The sequence below is a fragment of the Erythrolamprus reginae genome, chromosome 6, assembly GCF_031021105.1.
Source record: "Erythrolamprus reginae isolate rEryReg1 chromosome 6, rEryReg1.hap1, whole genome shotgun sequence".
In the NCBI taxonomy this organism is placed as follows: Eukaryota; Metazoa; Chordata; class Lepidosauria; order Squamata; family Dipsadidae; genus Erythrolamprus; species Erythrolamprus reginae.
In genome coordinates, this window is record NC_091955.1 from 3,164,681 (window position 1) to 3,174,023 (window position 9,343).

Consider the following 9,343-nt stretch of genomic DNA (forward strand, 5'->3'; position numbering starts at 1 on the left):
TTAGTTTAAGGGAATTTTCATTATAAAGAACATTGTTTTGAATTTTCAAACGTGTGTGTGTCTGAAATTTGTACCTGTGAATTTTTGGGAGGATTCTACCAGAGAGCCCGACAGAACATCAGGTAAGAAGTGAAACATCTTCAATGAAAAAATGGAAAGTCCAGTTGCCTCTTGAAAAACCAACGACCTGTAAGACTGAGAACGACCAAATTTCTGTCGCTAAGTAAGACATTTCTTAAGTGAGTTTTGATGACCTTACTCACCGCAGCCGTTATGTGAATCATCACAACTGATACGTTAGTAAGCCAGTTGTTAGGCGAATGTGGCTTCCCTATTGACTTTGCTAGACAAAAGGTCACAAAAGGGCATCATACAAGCCCAGGGCATTGTACCCTTCATAAATACGAGGCTAAGAAACTCACAGCCTCTTGATGACAGACCCAAACCAACCAGTTGGTTTTTATGGCCAAGTGGGGCTGGGACTCACAGTCTCCTGGGGATTGGCCCAAAATCAACCAGTTGGCTTTCATTGCTAAGGCGGAACCAAAACTCATAGTCTTCCAGTGATTGGCCCCAAATCCACCAGTTGGCTTTCATTGCTAAGGCGGAACCAGGACTCATAGTCTTCTAGTGATTGGCCCCAAATCCACCAGTTGGCTTTCATTGCTAAGGCGGGACCAGGACTCATAGTCTTCCAGTGATTGGCCCCAAATCCACCAGTTGGCTTTCATTGCTAAGGCGGAACCAAAACTCATAGTCTTGTGGTGATTGGCCCAAAGTTTGCCATCTGTCTTTTGTTCCTAAGACAGGACTTGAACTCAGAGTCTCCCGACTTGGCGATTTGATTGATTTGATTTGATTTTATTGGATTTGTATGCCGCCCTTCTCCGTAGACTCGGGGCAGCTAACAACAGTAGTAAACAGCATATGACAATCCAATATAAACAGTTAAAAACCCTTATTGTAAAACGAATCATACAGACAGACATACCATGCATAAAATTGTAAAGGCCTAGGGGGAAGTGTATCTCAGTTCCCCTATGCCTGGTGGCAGAGGTGGGTTTTAAGAAGCTTACGAAAGGCAAGGAGGGTGGGGGCAATTCCAATCTCTGGGGGGAGTTGGTTCCAGAGGGCCGGGGCCGCCACAGAGAAGGCTCTTCCCCTGGGTCCCACCAAGCGACATTGTTTAGTTGACGTGACCCAGAGAAGACCCACTCTGTGGGACCTAACTGGTCGCTGGGATTCGTGCAGCAGAAGGTGGTCCCTGAGTGCCTTTACTACTAGACCAAACTGACTCTTTAGACTGCCTCTGTTCTATCTCAAATGAAACGAGGGATGTTTTTGTGCGTGAAAGCAGCTATAATTTCCCAAAGTTGCTTTCTGGGGTAGACGGAAAGAGAGATTTGCAACATTAAGAACCCACTTTTCCTAATCGCTTCGTTTTCATACCGAGCAGTGAATTGGTTGAAAATCGATGCCAGAACACTGGCATCGACCATTTTTTCTTTAAAAAGAAAAAGAAATTATTTAAAAAAATAATTGCATTACTTTTGGAGTGCACCCTCTATTGTGGTGACCCAAATTGGGTGCAATATTCCAGGTATGGTTTTATGAATTGACTGGCTGAAAGCTGTAATTTATAGCAAGGCTCCGAGTCCAAACTTGTGAGGGTTTAATTTCAACTCACTTTGCCAGTCCCCTTCCAGGAGATTCGCTATCTAAGCCGGCTTGATTGTATCTGAGGGATCTTGGCTAGCAGAAACTCTGGAGATAAGCTTGTAGGCCCTCGGTTTATTCGACGAAATGGAATTTCTCAGAGACGATTACTCAAAGCCATTTGCACCCAAGCTAAACTTTAAACAAAGATTAGAAAATGCCAGATGTCGAGACGCACAGCTCAGTGGCCAAGAGCATGGATTGAATGCAGAAATCTCCAAATTCAATCCTAGCATTTGCAAAAGAGTTCTTGGCTGGGTTCCTGGTATGTCCTCGGCAGCTGGAACAGGAAACAGCCGGTCAACATAGCTACTCTTCGTCAAGGAATTATAAGCTCATCCAAAGGTGCAATTATACCACTTTCTTGTTCGTACTCCAGCAATTCGATGAATCAAAAAGATGTACAGTATTTGATTTCTTTTCCATTTCTATATGTTGCAAAAGTTCACTTGAAATTTCCGCTCGGTTGGTCTTTTCGTAACATGGTCGGCACGCGGAGGTTTACAATAACCGACGTCCTGCTGCTTCCACAGCTTGGAGAGCACTGAGACCAGTTTCGCGGCAAAGCTTAGCGTCCCCCCCACCTACTCCAAGTGCTTCGATCCCACTCTGACCAATAGGAGGGGGGCGGGAAATTCAATTGCATTACTTTTGGAATAAAAAAGAGGCTGAAACTTTATAAAGAAGGCAAAGAAGAGCAACCAGGATGATTATGAGCAGTGAAGGGCTGCAATTTTTTCTATTACCACACTGTGAGCATGGCTTATTTTGTGGGTGTGGCTTGCTGTCCATGTGACCAGGTGGGAGTGGCTTGATGATCATGTGACCGAGGGTGGCTTAAAGGTCATGTGACTAGCTTAAAGGTGACCAACTTGACGTCACTCACCAACTTGACGTCACTCCTCACCTCAAAGAGGCACCAACTCTGTTGATTTTGAGCCCTTCATCGCAGCAGCATTCTTTTTTTTTTTTTTCGAACCCTAAGTCTTTGCAGGCTTGTTTTCATTGCTACTCCCTCCAAAAAATGGTTTTTCCAGCCCTAACGAGGTGCTAACGATCTTCCCGGCTTGCAGGACTTTTCATTGCCACTCCCTCCAAAGTGTTTTTTTTCCAACCCAAAGTCTTTGCAGGCTTGTCTTCATTTCTACTCCCTCCAAAAAATGGTTTTTCCAGCCCTAACGAGGTGCTAATGATCTTCCTGGCTTGCAGGACTTTTTCATTGCTACTCCCTCCAAAGTGTTTTTTTTCCCGACCCAAAGTCTTTGCAGGCTTGTTTTCATTGCTACTCCCTCCAAAGTGTTTTTTCCCCCAGCCCTAAGTCTTTGCAGGCTTGTTTTCATTGCTACTCCCTCCAAAAATGTTTTTTCCAGCCCTAACGAGGTGCTAAAGATCTTCCCAGCTTGCAGGACTTTTTCATTGCTACTCCCTCCAAAGTGTTTTTTTCCATCCCTAAGTTTTCATTGCTACTCCCTCCAAAAATGGTTTTTTCAGCCCTAATGTGGTGCTAACAATCTTCCCGGCTTGCAGGACTTTTTCATTGCTACTCCCTCCAAAGTGTTTTTTTTCCAACCCAAAGTCTTTGCAGGCTTGTTTTCATTGCTACTCCCTCCAAAGTGTTTTTTTTCCCAACCCAAAGTCTTTGCAGGCTTGTTTTCATTGCTACTCCCTCCAAAGTATTTTTTTTCCCAGCCCTAACGAGGTGCTAACGATCTTGCCGGCTTGCAGGATTTTTTCATTGCTACTCCCTCCAAAGTGTTTTTTTTTCAACCCAAAGTCTTTGCAGGCTTGTTTTCATTGGTACTCCCTCCAAAAAAGATTTTTTTTCAGCCCTAACCAGGGGGTAAAATAATGTGTTGAAACTGACCAGACTAAGGACGCTAGCCACATGAATACCTGGTAGGTAGATTTTCCCCTCCTATTTTTCTTCCCAAAACCTAAAATGCATCGTATACTCCAAAAATACAGCATAGCAAAAAATACAAAAGATTTCTTCCCGGCTAGTGGGACCTCCAGGAGAAATTCATGAAACTCGAGAAGATGAAAATTTCTGTATATTATTGGAAATGCATCAGGAACATTCCCCATTCCACATCGTTTCTTAAGGGCCCCCGAGATGTGAAAAAATGGAAAGAGAATAATTCATTTCTTTTCCCCAGTTGGAATGCGTGCAAATCAGATGCTACAACAGATTTCAGTTCTACCCTTCCAGCATGTGAAACGTCGAAGTTATTAATAAAGGATCTGTTAATATAATGAGGAAGGAATTATGATTAAATGTCTCTCCTCTGAAGCCTTTTTGCTGTTTCTCTCATATTGACACACGCCGGCTCTCTCTTATTGGTTTAGGCCAGCTTAAGGGTTCAGGTTGATTGTAATTTGTGCTCCTGTTATTTTGGTTGCAAAGAAGCAATGGCTTCTCATGCTATCCAGTAACTGGTTCCCACCCAGTTCCTCCAATTTGACAAACCCCCTGACGTGAATGCAAAAGATTCCGTTATTAGGAATGCCGACAGCCCCGGTAAAAAAGTTTCTCTCTCAGGTTAACAAGTCCAGCCACATCTATTCATCTCTGCCTCCTGCCTTTTATCCCCAGTGCTAGGTTGGGGCTTCGCTAGCAGTGGTGGCTTTTCCATATCAAGGACCAGCCCATAGATTTCCACTGCTCTCCTCTCCTCTGCCTTCTGCATATCAGGCACAGGACCCAGCTGTTCCGACCTGGGAGCTGTTGACTCTCCATATGAAGGCTGATGGACGGCCCAGGCTCTGCCTCTGTCTTTTTCTCTGCCTGTCAGGGTTCTGATGGATGTCCTAATTAAATCTACCTACCTACCTACCTACCTACCTTATCTATCTATCTATCTATCTATCTATCTATCTATCTATCTATCATCTATTCATCCATCCATCCATCCATCTATCTAGCTATCCATCCATCCATCTATCCATCCATCCATCCATCCATCTATCCATCTATCCATTTAGATTAGATTAGATTTATTGGATTTATATGCCGCTCCTCTCCGCAAACTCGGGGCGGCTCACAACAATAATAAAAACAGTACATAGTAACAAATCCAATTCCCACCAATCTAATTACAATTTTAAATTTAAAAAAAAAATCATAAAACAATCCCAATATATATAAAAAGCAGGCACACAGTCAATCAATCAAATGGCAAAACAACATGGGCAAGGGGGAGATGTTTTAGTTCCCCCATGCTGGACAACAGAGGTGGGTTTTAAGGAGTTTACGAAAGGCAGGGAGGGTGGGGCAATCCTAATCTCAGGGGGGAGCTGGTTCCAGAGGGTCGGAGCCCCCACAGAGAAGGTTCTTCCCCTGGGTCCTGCCAGACGACATTGTCCGTCCATCCATCCATCCACCTACCCACTGACCCATTTATGAATTTGAAATTGAAAAATAAATAAATAAATAAATAAATAATAATAATAATAATAATAATAATAATAGTAATAATTGATTAGATTTGTATGCTGCCCCTCTCCGAATTTGATTTCCATCATTTGTAACCCCGGGGACTCTGAGCAGTTCACAACCAAATAGCAATTATTCCCAGAAAAAAATCGTTCTAGATTCCAAGAAAAAAATCATTCTGCATCTTTGGCATGAGATAACACATTAGTTTATACGAAGAAGCCCATGGAAAATATCTAACTCAAAGCATCTACTCAGTTCTGGTAGAACCGAAGCTCATTTTTGTAGGGGTAAAAAAATGGTGGCTGTTAGGACTGTCCATAATGGTTGACTTGGCAATATATTGGCTGCAGGTGTTGAGACTGCCACAAGAAGGAGCTAGAGTTTATAGCTAGAGTTTCCTTTATAATCTTCAGTGTCTCTGCAACTCTCTGCAATCTGTCTGTATTATAGTCATGTACTATAGCTAAAATGTGTTTAGGTTTGATACCTTTGTTTGCTGATTATGACAAAGACAACTGGTAAGAAAGACTACGTATCTGGTAATATTTGGGTTGTTATTCTGACTAATAATAATAATAATAATAATAATAATAATAATAATAATAATAATAATTTTTTAGATTTGTATGCATATGATGTTAGACTGTTTATCTGAAGATGTTATTTCTCAAAGTAAAACTTTAATTCAAGTTAGTATATCTGTGTGTGGCTGAGTAGTTGCTCACAACTAATCTCAATCTAAACATTTCTCTGTGTGCACATCCATGGTAAACAAGGATTACTCTGCTCGTACAGTGGCTCTGATATTTGTAACTGAAATGACTGTTGTCTCCTATGAATTTTCCAAAGCTGGCAACTTTGCATGAATCACAATAATCCCCCAGCCTTTTGGTTCGTGCCATTCTGTCATTGGAATGAGATGATATGAGTAAGGATATTTGCATTTTTATGTAAAGACTTTGGCTTCCGGTTCTTTCTTCATCTTGGAGTTATGGGGCCAAAAACGAAGCGTTGTATATTTTAAGTATTGATGCGTTGGGTTAGTCTCGTCTGACCCAGACTATTGCTAGCAGGTTTTCGAAGATGAAATTTGGAATGTAATTTAAACCTAGCTGGAAGCAAACGAGATGGTCTTCGCTGCTTTCTCTCAGTTTAAGTGTTAACTGTCTGAGATTAAATTCTTTTTTCCCTTTCAAGCGAAAGGTATGAGCAACCCCCCCCAAATAATAAAGCATTGTAAATGTAAAGAAGAATTGAGTGTCTGTCCCTAGAGCTGCAGTAAACTTAACAAGTCCCGCAAAAATGAGCAGATATTCTGGGAAGACCATGAATGAATTTGTCGGTCAGGGGGATAGGTCTAAGGAACCCCAGGCCTGGCCGCAAAGATGAGTTTTTAAGCTCTTTTGGAAAGCAAGGAGGGTGGGGGCAGTGCGAATCTCTGGGGGGAGCTGATTCCAGAGGGCTGGGGCCCCCACAGAGAAGGCTCTTCCCCTAGGTCCTGCCAGCCGACATTGTTCGGACGACAGGACCCTAAGGAGACCAACTCTGTGGGACCTCACTGGACACTGGGATTCGTGCGGCAGAAGGCGGTCTCGGAGATAATCTGGTCCGATGCCATGTAGGGCTTTATAGGTCATCACCAACACTTTGAATTGTGCCCAGAAACAAATTGGTAGCCAATGCAGTCACCTTTAAGTCAGTCACATGATCTTTAAGCCACCCCCGGTCACATGATCATAAAGCCACTCCCACCTAGTCACATGGCTGGCAAGCCACACCCACAAAATAAGCCACACCCGGGTTTATGTGTGAGTTGTACAAATGGTTGTGGAGCCTTCTCCGAACTGCTGAAACAACAGTTTCACATAGAAAGGACACAATCCTTTCAACAGTTCCAAGGAGGCTGCACCCCTATTTGCACCACTCAGCTGACCCTGACGACACAAAGAAACCTCCAAATGCTCCAAAGACCCTCTAGAAGACAGCCAAGATGATTGAGAATCTCCATCTCTCTCCAGTCTACATCTAGGAGGCAACACGCTCTACGTGGGGCTACCCTTGAAAAATAGAATAGAATTAGAATAGAATTATTTATTGGCCAAGTATGATTAGACACACAAGGAATTTGTCTTGGTGCAGATGCTCTCAGTGGACATAAAAAAAAATATAGAATAGAATTAAAATAGAATTCTTTATTGGCCAAGTGTGATTGGACACACAAGGAATTGGTCTTTGGTGCAGATGCTCTCAGTGGACATAAAAGAAAATATACATTTGTCAAGAATCATGACGTACAACACTTAATGATTGTCATAGGGGTCAAATAAGCAATGAAGAAACAATCAATATTAATAAAAATCTTAGAATACAAGCAACAAGTTACAGTCATACAGTCCTAAGTGGGAGGAGATGGGTGATAGGAACGATGAGAAAAAACTAGTAGAAATAGAAGTGGAGATTTGGTAAAAAGTTTGACAGTGTTGAGGGAATTATTTGTTTAGCAGAGTGATGGTGTTCGGGGAAAAACTGTTCTTGTGTCTAGTTGTCTTGGTGTGCAGTGCTCTGTAGCGACGTTTTGAGGGTAGGAGTTGAAACAGTTTGTGTCCAGGATGCGAAGGGTCGGTCAATATTTTCCCCGCTCTCTTTTTGACTCGTGCAGTCTACAAGTCCTCAATGGAAGGCAGGTGGGCAGCCATTGTTTTTTCTGCAGTTCTGATTCTCCTCTGAAGTCTGTGTCGGTCCTGTTGGGTTGCAGCACCAAACCAGACAGTTGTAGAGGTGCAGATGACAGACTCAGTGATTCCTCTGTAGAACTGGGTCAGCAGCTCCTTGGGCAGGTTGAGCTTCCTGAGCTGGCGCAGAAAGAACATTCTTTGTTGTGCTTTTTTGATGTTAGGTGGCCATTTTAAGTCTTGAGATATGATAGAACCGAGAAATTTGAAGGTCTCTACTGTTGATACTGTGTTGTCCAGTATTGCGAGAGGTGGAAGGAAAAAAAGGACCAATGATCAAAAGACTGCAAGGAATATACATCCTTCCATTTCCTCACCATGTAATCAGAGTTGTGGAAGCTTCTTAGATGAGAAGCAAAAGTTCTTCAAAGAAAAAACAAAAAACAAAAAGTCCAGTTATCTCTTGAAAAAGCACCTGCAGGTTTTGCTTCCAACTCTGAAAAAGAATACAGATGGTTAGGGAGCGTTCCTGATGACCTGTCGCTTCACCTGCTTTGTCTAGTTTAATTTCTAAGTAATTGTTTTCATTACGAGCCAAGGCTGCTGAGCTGGACAATCCCAGCGAGATAAGTGAAAATTGCAATCGCAGTTGGTGGTGTTCACTGCTAATATCCTGGTTGGCTCCGAAAGTGCTTATCTAAGAAGAATCAGCCCCCAGTTCTTTGTGAGTTGTGAGCAGGAAATGACTTGCAGGCCACTACAGTAGTCCCTCACCTATCGCTGGTGTTACGTTCCAGACCCGGCCGCGATAGGTGAAATCCGCGATGGGGAATTTATCAACTGATAGTACTTATTTAAGTATTTATATTGTAATTGTTTGGTAAGTTTTCATTGTTTTAAGTGTTTATAAACCCTTCCCACACAGTATTTATTTTAGATACAGTATTTAAATACAATATTTACAATTTTAGATTTTTTTTTTTTTTGAAAAACCTGCCGATCGAGTTCGGCGGGCTGTTTAAATCTGCCAATCGACTTCCTCAGAAACCCGCGAACCAGCGAAGATCCGCAAATGATTTTTCTCATTAATATTTCTTGAAAACCCGCGATGAAGTGAAGCCGCAGTAGGTGAAGCGCGATATAGCGAGGGACTACTGTATTTTCTTCAAGATCTCCCCTTTTGTGGGACATCCACCAACAATGTCCATGGGTCAAAAGGGGGAAGAAAACAGTGTGTGTCGCATTGGGATCCTGAGGCAGGACATAAGAAAAGGTCACAAAATCATGAAGCTCTGTAGACTTCAAGGGACTTTAAGAGGTATGAAAGCATTAAGGAAATGGAAAACGTCAAACCTCAGAACTCACAGCTTTCCAAGTGTAGGCTTAACCACAAATGAACTGCAGGAAGCTAAGATAGATAAGTTTGCAAGGCGCCTGTGAATCCATCCCAACAATGGTGCACCAGATACAGGGGGTGGACAAACAAATGGAAACACTTGACTTTTTGGCATCATAATGT